Source organism: Lycorma delicatula, chromosome 2 (genome assembly GCF_047948215.1).
Source record: "Lycorma delicatula isolate Av1 chromosome 2, ASM4794821v1, whole genome shotgun sequence".
Taxonomy (NCBI): domain Eukaryota; kingdom Metazoa; phylum Arthropoda; class Insecta; order Hemiptera; family Fulgoridae; genus Lycorma; species Lycorma delicatula.
In genome coordinates this window covers 198,235,462-198,248,728 of record NC_134456.1, presented here as the reverse complement: position 1 = coordinate 198,248,728, position 13,267 = coordinate 198,235,462, and the positions used below count along the sequence as shown (strand labels likewise).

General features: G+C 31.1%; 1 protein-coding gene across 1 annotated transcript in view; it reads right to left on the bottom strand.

Annotated features, from left to right (window-relative positions):
* The window catches only part of csw (protein tyrosine phosphatase non-receptor type corkscrew), a 149,938-nt gene that overhangs the window by 65,258 nt on the left and 71,413 nt on the right, over positions 1-13,267 (bottom strand). The window lies entirely within an intron of this gene.

The window sequence follows — 13,267 nt, the reverse complement described above, 5'->3', positions numbered from 1 at the left end:
CTTCCTTCAATGGTAAATTAAAGATTAACCACTGACAAATGAATATTACACTATAGCATTAGAATTGTTAAAAACACGATTTGACAACAAATATATAATTGAATTGCAATTTTATATTAGTAAATTGCTAATATAAGCAATTGATCATGCAAAAGATCGTAACTAAATACTATAATTGGGACTTCTAGTTTTTGTTTTAGATTTATTCATAATGCTACATCAAGACAATCAGAACGAATTTTTAGTTATTTAACTACTCAGGAACTAAACCACAGCCTTTTACATTCAACAATCACACGACATTTATTTTAATGACAAATTAAATAATCTTAAAAACAATCAAACCATTTCCAAATAAAACAAACTTATATATCTTGATCCATTTCTGGATAATTCAGGGTTACCACGTGTAGGTGGCAGACTGCAACACTCTCTATTACATTACCAAGTGAAGCATCCTAATGCTAACATCACGAAACTAATCATTAATGCTGAACACGTGCAACTCTTGCATACTAGTGTTCAACTTATTCATCATCCGTTAAAAAAAAATATTGGATAATAACTGGCAAGAGAGTTATTTCCTCTATCATTCGTAAATGTATGACATGCTTTCGATATATTGCAAAATCCCCAAGTACAACAGCTTGGTTAACTACAACCCTCCACAGCAATTCCTTCCCGACTATTTTCTACTTGCGCAGTAGACTACGGCGGTCCAATTATGATTTGCATGGCGAGAAAAGGTCTAAAACATTAAGTAAAGTATATATAGCACTTTTTATATGTCTTACCACTAAAGCTATTTATTTAGAATGTTTCTAAGTTTCATATCACATAGGGGTATTCACTCAAATATTTTCTGATAGCGGTTCCACTTTCCGTTCTGTCAAAAATAATATATATACACACACACACACATATTTAATTTTATATATATATAAAATTAAATATATTTTTAATTTGTATCAACACTTAAATTCAGACATTGAAGCATTCTCTATATTACAAGGTCATTGCACGGTCATTCATTCCTCTCTCTTCACCCCATTTTGGTGGTTTATGGGAAAGCGCAACCAAAAGCATTAAATATCATATGCGTCGTGTAATATAGGACAAACCATCTTTAATTTTGAAGAATTATATACAATTTTGACACAAACTGAAGCCAGTCTCAATTCCCGTCCTATCTTCCCTATTTCACATGATCACCGGGACACTTTCTTATTGGATGTCCACTCACTTCCTTACCTGATCTCGACTACCAAGAAATAAAAATTAATAGATCAGGCCGCTGGCAGCTACTACAAAATTTTGTACAATCTATCTGGAGACGATGGTCAAAGGATTACTTCCATTATTTACAACAATGCAATAAATGGCGTTTTCAATCGCGTAATTTTTGTGTTGGGACTTGGTTACCGGCGAAAATTCCGGTAAGAGTTGTTGATTTGCTAACAGCTAACGGTCTATTAAGGAGATTCATAAATTATGCCTGTTACCAAGCACATTTGATTAATTCAGATAATATATTTCCCTTTTGTAATATTTTTATCGATTAAATATTTCATACATTTGTTTCATTTGATTGTATTTTTATAAAAATTCTGTGAATATGATTGTAAATTACATATTGCATTAGTTTAATTATGATTATGTAAACTTCTCTCTTGTATTATTACTTTGTCAATATTTTATTCTTGTTATTATCCATAGATACAACTGAACTTGTTATTTTTTCAAACAATACTGTACTTTTTATTTAACTCATTTATAACTGTAAAAAACCATATGTCTAAAACAAAATCATAATAATTTAATACATACATCTTACGATTTTTGGCGGGTAGTATGTTAAGACTCAGGGTTATTTAAATGACTTATATAATTTATAAATACTCTTATAAATGTTCAACTTTTTGTTGCTCCTGTTTAACTGCTGGAACTTTAATATTTATTTAATAAAGGACTTAAATTTAAAGATCTTCGGCTTCGGTCGGATTCACTCGGCTCTTTACAGTTCACACGGCTTCTGACGAATCAGCGGCTCCATCAACAGTATATAAGCAAGCTCTTCACAACATTGGTGCCAGTTCTACACCAGTCTAATTTCAGTTCCAGAAATATTTAGTTACAATGAAACAGTTATAATTAATGTTACATTTCAATAATATTCCAACAATTAATGTTTTATACATATAAATAACATTTTAATCATAACAAAATATTTATAATAACAAGAAATCAAGACTTAAATTATTAAAAGAATCAGCGCCACTTTTCAACGCAGGGTACATTTTTACTATGTAACTGGATGCTGATGCAGCATAGCAGGATTTTTCTGGACTGAATAACGAACATTTTGTTTGATAAATACATTCAGGTGAAAATTTAAGACATTCACAGATTGTAAATGATAATTGTCCTCGTTTATCTTTGATAGCATTCATTTTCAGAATTGTCATCGCATAAAATGATTGTTGAATTTAAGTTCCTGAATGACCTGTAAAATGTATGGATGGTAAATGTAAGTCCCATATGGATTTGAGGTAGTTTAACGGCTGTTTCATGTAATAAAGTTTTTCTTCTCAATCCTGCTACTAAGATTAAATACACTAGGAAATTATTGTAAAAAAAACCCTTAAAAGAATATTATTCATTAAACGATTCCGAGTCTATGGAATTCCGTAATCAGAAATCGAATGTTTTCTTCTTCCTATTCATTCGTAAAATAAATATAATTTATTTAATATTCTGATATAAATGTTTTTTTTTTTTTTTTTTTTTTTTTTTTTTTAAATGTAATTAAAACTGTCGAATTAGGATCTTTTCTCGGAAAAAATTTAGGATTATGAAGTTTGGCATGAATCACGGTCATCATTCTCTTCAAAACTTCCTGCCTGTAGGAGTCAACCTTCAGCTTCCACCTTCAAAAAAAAAGTCTGCCTTAACATTCTACAACTTTAGTTTCCACTATTTTTTCGCAAAAAGGTAATATAATAAAATAACGATAAAGAAAAAAATCCAACATATATTTGTTCAACGTTTTTGTCATGAAGATAAATTAATAAACACTATAATAATTTAATAAAATTAATGTGGGTGCATAATAATCGTCCTACAGATGAACTTGGATGTATCGATGATCGTAACCTCGAAGGCTACCTCTGAACTCATTGGAAAAAACATTTTACTAGTTACAAGGCTTTACAAAAACATATTACACCACGAGTAACTTATATAATATTTAAAAACGTGATTTGTTATTTTATACCAAACTACAACAAAATACTAATAATAGTAATAATAGAACAAGGAAATTACATTCTACATTTATCATGTATTTCTTTTTAAACTTCCATAAATTTTTAATAGCAAAAAAAAACTAGTTATTAATGAAACCGTAACTAATTCATTAGCCACCGTTCTTAAAATTTCCCAGCCAGTTTCATCTATCGATCTATCGAACTGCTCGATAAATGCGAGAAATAAAATATAACGCTGTACTATTTACGTTATGTTATGACAACCTGATTTATAACTATATAATGTATCGCCTAACCTTTAAATATTGAGATGTTTGATATGAATGTACGATTATTTATTCTAATCAACAATATTATAAGCTTAGGTTATCGCACAGGATTAAGTAACAAATACGTACACAAGATAAACCGGTATAGTTCGACGATAAAAAAATACATCATGCTGTAAACATCATGTTTGTACGCTAGTCGGACTGAACCTTCGGTGACGAATTTAAAGAAAAATAACTTACATAAAAGCACTAAAAAAATCCCGGGTTGTCTTAATCTATTCCCTGTTTTCTTTTCGGAAAACTATTCGATTTTCCTGCCTACTTTTCAAATAATAATTATTTTAGCAAGGAATGATTACTTTTAAATACTAGAAAACCGGTAGCATGTTCGTTCAAACAAACAGATTATGAAAATGTGTTCATTAATTACATACAACCGTTATTAGAATGAAATTGAAATTATATTTTTAAGTAAGAATGTGAAAAAATAATTCGTGTGAGCGATGTAACGCTTGAAAGAAATGAATTGCCGACTGTACGAACAGTATTCTACAATAACCGCTGGTAATGAATGTTATTACGTGATCGTTGCAGTAATTTTTCCTTTCCGTAACAGTTATTAAAAAATACTTTTGTTTTAAACACATGTTTTAATTCTATTATCCTTGCCGTTACAACGATTACTTAAATTTTTATACGCATTATTTTACTCAGATTAATTTAAATTGAAATTTATTTTCCAGAATTATATTATTGCATACAGGCCAGTCGAAGCAAGTATAAGCACAGTTGGTAAGTAAAATATACTTACTTAAAATACTAATTTAATTACAATATAGTATCTAAAACAATTAATTTATATAACAGACATATAGGTTAAAAAAAGAAATTGTAACAATAAATGGTTACAGAGAAGTAATCCTACATCGAATAAGCAAAATGAAAATTTCTCCAATTTTAAATAGTTGTTTATTTACCTTCGAAAAATTTTTAAAATTAAAAGCATTAAAAACAAAAAGATTGACTGAAAGTGTTCTTTTTACACGACTCCCCAAAAAGGAATGTGATGTACGTCCAGCGTAGCAGCTCAACAGTTGAACCGATTAATATATGACCTTCACTGAAACCTTACGTTACCGGGAGTGTCATACTTATATATATATATATATATATAAGTTTAAATAAATTAAAAAAAAAAATTATACAATATACAAATACTATATACAAAACTGTCACATGCACGGTCTTTAATTATCTTACATTAAAGAGCAATATATATTTTTTTTGGCAGTCGTGTTTTTTTAAATATTTATCTCTTATGTATATCTTTAATTACTGCAGTTACGTTCCATTAATATATTTTTTCTTTCTTTTTTACAGTTGTAATTAATCTACATCATAATTCCGCTCTTAAAGCCAGTTTCTCCCGTTACAGATTATAAATTAAAAAAAGGAGCAAAGTTGTTCTCATAAAAAAAATATAAACCGCGAAAACTTATTAAATATGAAAGTAAATTAATGTTTTAAAATAAATTTAAAAAAAATACTACGCTTCTATAAAATTTAATTTAAAAAAACAAAACTCATTTTTATTAGGGGATAATTAAGAGATACATTTTAAATATACATTAATAAGAAAACTAACGATAATTGGAAAACCGTTAGTCCAAAATGCCCAAATTTTGCGGGGACAATAACATTTTTTTATGCGGTACACATTTTCCTAAGACTTATTGCGTTTCACAGACGCGTAAAATCTAGTTAATCTCAAAAATCGTAAAAAACTATATTGAAAAAGAAGGTATAAAACGGCTGAAAAAATCTTTTTCCTTAGGTTGTGGAGACTTCTTTTTATCATTATGACTTGAAAAAACCATAGTTAAATGACGAATTTTTTTCAGCACAAAATTAACCACATATACAATCGGCCAAAAAAAAATTATAGTCGTTTATAAGAATTTTATTCCTCCTACTGGGGCTAACGTCGGAGTATTAGATATCACAATTCTGTTCGAATAATTTATTCAGTTATTTAATAACTAGATTAATTATTATTTCCTTATGTTAGTTTTTTTAGTATAGTAAACAAAAATAATAATAATAATTATTAAATACTTTTACATTTAAAATACACAACAATTTCATAAAATCCTCGCTGTCTACGGTCAAGGACACATCATATGTAACAAAAATCTTAATAAAAAAATAACAATAAAAAATTAAAATAAAATAATAACAATAAAAAAATTTGTATTGTATAATTAATCAGTCTTATTTATAAACTAACAATTACGAAAATAAAACTAAATAAATAAATAAAAGGAAAACATTAATAACAAAAAAATGATGTTAACAACTGTTTAACAATAATCTTTATCCTTTTTCAAATACTAATGAACCTCGATATTGAATAATAAACATTTTTCAAAACTCTCCACTATTTATTGTCGATGCTTTCACTTCGTTACGAACAATAATGTATACTCTTACGTTTTAACTTTCAAAAGATCAGGAAAAGTCATTTCTGATGCGGACAAAGAATAGATCAAAGATGCGTCTATATCTTTCGACTTTAAAAAATATTACCCTTTTTATAAACTAAGATATATTAATTTTTTGCTTTAAAGTGTTTGGAAACAGTCCGTTTAAACAGGTGCGGACGAAATACACCTGCTGCATTAGAGGATCTTAGAGTTAATTTCTCTGAGAATAATGACGTTAACCGAACGGCAAGTTGTTATTTGTCGATCCGAAATATACCTTGCATCTCGATAGGCTTGGCAGGCCGACATGCGACGATTTATTTGGCCTAAATATAGAAGGAAAAGTGAAGGAGTGGTTTCAAAGTCATTCCTTACTTTCGTAGTAAGCCTAATAACAGGATGATCGTTAATCTTAAGAAAGGTTACGATATTTTTAGGAGTAGCATGTGGCATGATAAGATACAACCTTTGCGGTACGGCATCCAACAATAAACATATAATAAATTATGTATTTTTCTTATTTTTTCCTGTTTATCCTCCGGGAGTTACCGTTCAGGTATTACTTCAGAGGATGAATGAGGATGATAAGTGTGAGTATAAATGAAGTGTAGCCTTGTACAGTCTCAGCTCGACTATTCCTGAAATGTGTGGTTAATTGAAAGCCAACCACCAAATAACACCGATATCCACGATCTAGTATTCAAACCCGTATAAAAGTAAACTGCCTTTACTAGGACTTAACTCTCGACTTCGAAATCAGCTGATTTGCGAAGACGCGTTCACCACTAGACCAACTCGGTGGGTTCTTCTATCAGGCTTAGTTTTTTTTTTGTAACTACCATTCTTATTTTCAGGTAGTAACATTATCATGCATGAACTCCAAACGCATAGCATTTTGTGAACGTATTTTATTATATTGTTTATCTATTAAATAGCTTTTGTTTATTTATTGTAGTCCCTTAATTGTTTCACACTGATTTCTTAGACATTTTGTCATTATGTTTATAATTTACACAAAACTGAACATGAATCTGACTCATTATTCCTATTTTTATCTTACTATAAACATACATCTACTCATTAGTTATTTCTGTCGTTATTATATTTACTAACTATCGTGCAGACTAGCGAAAAATGTTTAATTCCCATTCAAGTTCAGTAAAGTGAGTACGTGTTTATAAATTGTTTCTTTTCAAACAATATTAATTATTGTAATGTATTAATGCCTTGCGCATTAATCATCAAAACAATTTCTGCTACATCTGGTGAAGTAATGTTGAAGTCTTAGAAAAGCTGTGCTTTTTGTGTAACATTTTTGACTGGTTGGCTATATAGATCTCGTCAATGCCATTTGCAATTCCAATGGTTTGGAGGGAACCGAAGGATCACACCACAGACTCTTACTGTTGTGTAACAAAGATATCTGATATAACAGCTAAAACTAGAGGTACTGTTAAATATCAAGATATGTAACAGTAAGTCCAGTACCACATAGCCAAGAGCTTCCAATTCCAGTACCACCAGAAACATGGAACTTAGATGAAGATGTCGAATCATATGCTGACTTATCAGACGATGAAGAAAGAGATCCAAACGTTTTAGAAAACGATAGAAGTAGATATACTTAACTCCATTTAATTAATCCGTCAGAATTAAATGATCTGGTTCGTGATCTAAATTTATCAACGAATCAAGCCGAAATACTGACATCAAGACTGAAAGGACGGCATATTTTATAACGAAACACTAAAATAAGTGCTTTCCGTGACAGACAGTCAGAATTTGAACATTTCTTCTCTCACTACGAAAACTTAGTATACTGTAATGATGTGGACTCTTTACTGGAAGCTTTGGGATATGCACTATCCTGACGAATGGCGACTTTTTACTGACTCGTCAAAGCTTAGTTTGAAAGATGGTCTACTTCACATTGGAAATAAATACCCATCAATACCATTAACATACGCTGTTCACATGAAGGATATGAAAATATGAAACTTGTATTGAGCAGGATTCAGTATGAGAAATATTTATGGCATATTTGCGGAGATCTGAAAGTAATAGCACTTTTTATTGGATTGCTACTTGATACACTAAATTCTGTTGCTTTTTGTTCGAGTGGGACAGCTGGGATAGTAAAAACCATTACATAAAAGAACAGTAATCAAAGAGAGAGGTACTGACTGTAGGAAAGAAGAATGTTATTAGTCAGGCATTAGTAAAACCAAAAAAAGGTTTAACTTCCGTCACTACACAGTAAGCTAGGTCTATTCAAAAATTTTGTTAAAGAAATGGATCAGATTGGTGCTGTGTTTCAATATCTAAAACGCAAATTTCCTAATACAAGCGATGCTAAAATAAAGGAAGGTATATTTGTTTGACCACAAATAAGAAACCTAATAAGTAATCCGGCGTTTGATGAATGTTTGAATGACTTGGAGGTTGCTGCTTGGAAATCATTTCAAAATGTGGTAAACAACCTTGGAAACCATAATACCAGTAACTACAGAGAACTTGTGAGTGAACTCCAAAACTACAAAGAACTTGGGAGTAAACATGTCACTCAAAATCCATTTCTTATATTCAGATTTGGATTTTCTCCCTAACAATCTCAGCAGTATTAGTGATGAACATGGAGAACGCTTTCACCAGGAGATATCTACAATGGAAACACGGTACCAGGCAAAATGAAACCCAAAAATGTCAGCTGACCACTGTCGGAATCTACCTTCAGCAAATTACAGCAGAAAATCCAAAAGAAATAGATTTTAGGTGGGTACAAAATGCATATAATATATTGTCACATTATGTTCACCATACATTTTTTGTTTCAAAGGAAATTTCAACAAAACTGAGCCCGATAGAGAAATTCTATTAACAAATATATCAGCATAAAAAATACTATAAGAATCAGCCATTCACTCTCATTTAACAAACAAAAAATTAAATTTAGTTAACAATTGTTATTAATATTTCTTTACAAGTGATGATGGTTTATCGATCGAAATGCACATCGAATAGCAGACTTTACCATAAGTAAACGGTTCTTGGGCATTCTTTAAGATAATTAACAATAATTATTCATATAATTTCCTAATATAATTACAAAACGGAGATTATTAGCAAAAATTTAAAACGTAATTTTCATCATGATTAAAAAAATACTCTCATAAAAATGGTATGCAATTCGTAACTGTAGAATAGATCATCTTATCACTTAATTTTTATAAAACTTCTGAATAGAATACAAAATTGTGCAGTATTTAATGTTAATATTCTTATTCAGAGATTTATATACTCAGATAATTCAAATAAATAACAATTTCACTTAATATTTACATTACCCGCATAAGCGATGTAAATTACATTTAGTGTAAATTACTACACAGTAATTTACACTATCACAATTTGTGTGACAGTTGTTTGGAACTTTCGTTCCAAACAAAACTGATATATCAATTTCTAACGTTATTGCTAACAATCTGGATTGTAAATACGGTTTTCAGCCGAAATCCGTTAGTTAATTTTTTGTCAATCTAAAAATTATATTTTTATAGTCGTGTTGTACAGTAAAATACCACCACCGAAATGAAATAACTGTTGATTTGATTTAATTTAAAGCAAACTTAAGATAAGAGTACATATCTTAAGTTAAGATTTATTTATCTTTTCTTGCTAAAGAAACAATAAAAATCACATACATAAAATTACATTGTATAAAAGTAATAATTTATAAAACAAGATTATTAATTATACGATAGATTAAAGTTATAGAAACAAATTAGGTTAATTTCCAGGATATGAGAAAGGTTGAGGACAATAACATACAATTATTGACCACCTAGACTAAATTTAACATTTAACCGACATATGATAATAGCTTGCTATACATTACGCAATCAAAATAAAAGAAAGAATTCATTATTACGAGGTCTGTTCAAAAAATACGTAGACTAACGTTATAAAACAAAATGTACGTTAAATAACAAAATGTTATTTAGAAGTTACTTGTCTGGGTCCCCTTCAAAGTAGTCTCCTCCCCGACGCACAAACCTATTCCAACGGTGTGTCCACTTTTGGAAACAGTTCCGGAACGCTTCTTTTGTGATGTTCTTCAGTTCCTTCTTCGGATTTTCAATATCGGGAATCGTCTCAAATCCTCTTCCTTTCAAAGGTCTTTTGAGTTTGAGGAACAAGAAGTCACAAGGAGCGAGGTCAGGTAAGTAGGTTGGGTGGGGAAGAACAGTGATCGAGTGTTTGGCCAAAAACTCACGAGTTCTGAGGGCTGAATGGCCTGGAGCGTTGTGTGATGAAAAACCAGTCACCACTCTTCCACATTTCTGGCCTTTTCCGTCGGATAGCGTCCCGCAGATATTTGAGAACTTCAATCTGGTTCACTGTGGAGCCTTGCGGGAGGTACCCTGAGCATAAAAAAACTGTCAACATCACGTTCACATTAGAACGAACTTGGCGAGCTTTTTTTGGTCTGGGAGATGTTTCACCCACCCACTGGGACGATTGAATTTTTGTTTCGATCACCCAAGATTCATCAACTGTTATGATCCTCGACAAGAACTTTTCATCTTCTTCTGAACGTTCAAGCAATTCTTGACAAGCCTGGACGCGATGGAATCTTTGGTCGTCTGTCATGAGGTGTGGAACAAATTTCGCAGCAACGCGGTGCATCTTCAATTTTTCGGTCAAAATCTCGTACCATGATCCAACTAATATTCCACACTCTTCAGCAAGCTCTCTGATGGTCAGACGTCGATTTGCCCGAAGCAGGGTGTTGATTTTGTCAACGTGCGAGTCGTCAGTTGACGTGGAAGGACGTCCGGGACGCTAATAATCTTCAATCGACTGACAACCATCTTTAAAACGTCTATCCCACTTAAAACATGACGCACGCTTCATAGAAACATTGCCGTAAGCCGTCTTGAGCATATCAAAAGTTTCACTCGCAGATTTTCCGAGTTTAACACAAAATTTCACAACAACTCTTTGCTCGTTCAAGTCACTCATTCTAAAATCCGTCAAACGAAAAAGACACACTTCACAAACAACCGCGTAGCTAAGCAACTAATAATATTTGCAATCAAAAAATTGCGTAATCAGCTGATCTGTACGAACATGGCGACGCCAAGCGGATTTGAGTGGAGCCAACTGGACCCGAGCAATTCAAACAGTCTACGTATTTCTTGAACAGAACTCGTATTTGTTTATTTTTATCTAAAATGATGAAGGTAGAAGAAGATTGATAAATTCATTTAAAACGGATCCTATTAAAAAACTATTCAATTTCAAGAATTCAATCTTTTTTCAAGCTCAATTGTCCATTCTCAGAACTACTTAGCACTCCTGGAGTGCTAGACAGCTGGTGACAATGCTAGGAAGGACAGAAAATAATTCAAATCAATCAGTTAAATACTATATATATATATATGGACAGTAATAGAAAAATGGAATTATTACGTTTTTTCGTACAGAATACAAAATAAATTTACAATAGATTTATGAAATTAATTAGTGAATGCAGAGAAAAAGTATTAAAGACAAAACTAGGAAATAATCACAGTCATAATTTAGGTCTCGCGGCTATGACGATACTTGTGGTATCTAGAAGAAGGACAAAACTGAACAATTAATTAACTGTTTTGAAGGAGGTTATGGTCCCTCTGAATATGCTAGTTTTCAATTCCGTAATGAAACTAAAAAACAAATAATCCTTTTTTTTGAACAAGCGTTTTTTAAAAAATACTTTTAAAATAAATAAATTCCATTTTAAAAGATGTTTAAAAAATCTATCTAAATGTTTCTCACTCAGAAATTAATTATTATTAACTAACACTAAAGTAACTATTACGCTCGATAATTTTTTCTTTTAAATAAAGGAAGTAATAATTTATTTCATTTTCTTGTTTCGCAATTTCTTACAAATGGAATTCGCTTAAGGTCACATTTATAAATACATATCCATGACTGTGCTGAGAATTATAAAAGTTTGCGTGTTGTCGCCTGTAGCAATCGATCAAACTCGAGTATTTTCTTCGTGATATTATGTTAAGTAACACTATTACGTGCTTTTTGATATTCTAATAAACATAAACGTCACTTTTGTTTATTCATTTGAACTTGAAGTTAAAGATGCCTAGGAAATAAACTGCGTTGAAATGTTAAAGAGTTATTTAAAAGAATTTAACATTTTAAAATATCAGTGCAAAAATTATTTTTTCATTAGTTATGGTCAGTCCGACAATGAAGGATGACTAAGAAAATGAACAGTCGACATTAACATGACAATGCGACACATACATATAAAAAAGGTGACTGACCGTAAGAATTACTTTTCATAAAAAAATAAATAAAATAAACACATAGGTATACATAAAACAATAAGAAAAGACGCTAACATCCAAACATACTGGGAGCTTTTTAACGAACCTTTTTTTACACGTAAATTAAGTTTTAAAAAAAACTTTATCCAAGGGAAGTCAGAACGAATCTAATCCTTCAAAGCAAAATTTTATACTTAAAATACATATCTTTGATTTGACCAAATCCAGCATTACAATTTGTAGTATATACTTACAAAATCTTTTAATTTTGTAGTATTTTTTTACGTAATTTGAGAATTCAATTACGATGAAACAAAAGCATGTTGTTTGTGTTTTATAAATCAAAATAAATCATAAATTTTACTACATTTTAGTTAATGTTGTTTTAAGCAGCTTAGTCGATTAAACAACTTCAAAAACTACATACGGAGGGTAGTAAAGGGTTTCAGAAAAAAAAATTCACAACGTCAACAGCTGTCCACTTAACATACCTTAAGAAAGTCATTCTTTGGTTATTGAGAAGAGGAATTAGCAATTTTATGTCGGTAATACGCAATGTTACCCGTATAGCAATCTGCTAGTTTGATGGCAATACAATGTAATGTGTCTTACGGTTCACGGAATAGTTAACTATCGCTGTTGAGCTTAAGTTTCGCAAAACTTAAGGTAAAGCAGTTCCAACGTATAGGTTAGTAACAACTGAATGATTCAAAATTCAAGAACGCATAGCGTAGAAAAGGGTAAATCTCCTCGAATGCCATGCTCTAGCAAAGATGTCCACCGTATTCGACAGCTTGACTGTCAATCGATTCACATCGATTCACGAAATATTTCTTACATCGGTGGGGCAGATGGTAGAGGCCCTCCTCTACCATGAGGTAGAGGGGGGCCTAATACCTGGTCACATGAAG